Raw genomic sequence first — 1,513 nt, 5'->3', positions numbered from 1 at the left:
TCAACACGGTCTTCCTGGGTGTCTCCTTTAGACAAATGTCATTGCTGATTTCACAAGCAATGGAAGATTAATTTCCCCAAGGCAAGGTTGGAGAGGGCAGTGCTGCAGAGGAGGAAAATGTGAATGCATCCATCACATTTTCAGTCAAAATAAACCTATGATAATCTGAGAGTTCAATGCCCTGAGTCTCACCAGGGTCCTCCATCCCAAGTTACACTATTGAATAGTTCCCAATAACTGTCCTTACTTTAATTGCCAAGACTCTTAGAGCCTGAGACTAATTTGTGTTGTAAGTCATTTATTTTGATATTGGCTTGGATTTGGAGTCTAGTTTTTTAGCCCTAAGGTTCCTTGAGAGATTTAGATTGTTTATGTGTACCCAGAGCTGGGCAATTCCATCTCTGAGTTCATCGTTTGCTGTTCTTATTTGCTTGTGGTTGTCAGGACAAGGGTTTATTAAGACATGCCCTGACACAGGTGCTGGGGCTTGGCCATAGTTCTGGTGATGTATAAAGCCTTTTGATTCTTCCAGTTCTTGAGCAATGACACCAAGAAACTGAAAGCGAAGTGAGTGTTGTAGACCAACCCATCACCTGTCATCTTCAGGTAACCAAAGGCACTGCAGTTTTTTAAAGGAACCTGATTATGGATTTTACTCTTTGACTTTGGCCACTGTGTTTTCATTGTATATCACCAGGGAAGGGAACTTAACAGCTTTGTATAGGCCTGGGCCCAGAATTTATGGGATCTGCTTGGTCAGAGACCAGAAGTAATAAAGGCACCATAGTTCTTGGCCATCTTTTGGACCAATGTCTTGATCTTATTGAGCTTCCTCAGTTCCTTGATGTCCATATAGAGATAGTCATAGCCTTGACCTCATTACAGTGCTACTGGTTCCCCAGGGTATCCACAGAATATGGGTCTGAAAGTGGGCTTAAGGCTGACAGTACCCAAGAAGCATTTGGTCTTCTTATGATCATACTTCTGACAGTGATCTGTAGGTTTATTGTTTACAGATTTTTGCTGTGTTTGCAAGCGTTCTTGCTCAGGACTTTCTACCCTACATGCTATTGGCTGTAATCTCAAAGCTAGAAAAGAGGTCATTATTTTCCTTTGTTACTTTACCCTGAGATGACCCAAGTCAGCATCGTTGTGTGCTAAGATGGCAACATCATCTGATAGGGATATTCAGGAACTGAGTATAGGCTTGCCTGGGAACACACATGTGAAACTCATCTCTCCAATCAGGTGTTAGACAGGGTTCTCAAGGAGGATCAGCAGCACTTGTGGCTAGTGGTGGCTTGAGGTCTAAACACGGATACAGCCTCTTCCTTTATAAGGCTTCTACTTATTCAAATGTCAAGTCATGGTTGCCAGCAATTGCATGCTGGAATTTGGGACCAGATGTTCTAGAATTGGGTGCCCGTGAAGAGTAAGACTGTTTCCAAGCCTACTGATCCAACTTCTGGGGCTGTGTTTAAAGTTAGGAGCCTTCCATAGCTGTGAAGAAACT

General features: G+C 42.9%; 1 pseudogene; it reads right to left on the bottom strand.

The window, feature by feature from the left end:
- Positions 1-456: 456 nt before the first annotated feature.
- LOC101827902 lies at positions 457-1,004 on the bottom strand (annotated as a pseudogene).
- Positions 1,005-1,513: the final 509 nt, after the last annotated feature.

This window comes from Mesocricetus auratus, unplaced genomic scaffold (assembly GCF_017639785.1).
Source record: "Mesocricetus auratus isolate SY011 unplaced genomic scaffold, BCM_Maur_2.0 Super-Scaffold_100010, whole genome shotgun sequence".
Lineage (NCBI taxonomy): Eukaryota > Metazoa > Chordata > Mammalia > Rodentia > Cricetidae > Mesocricetus > Mesocricetus auratus.
This window is presented reverse-complemented; position numbering and strand designations above follow the sequence as displayed.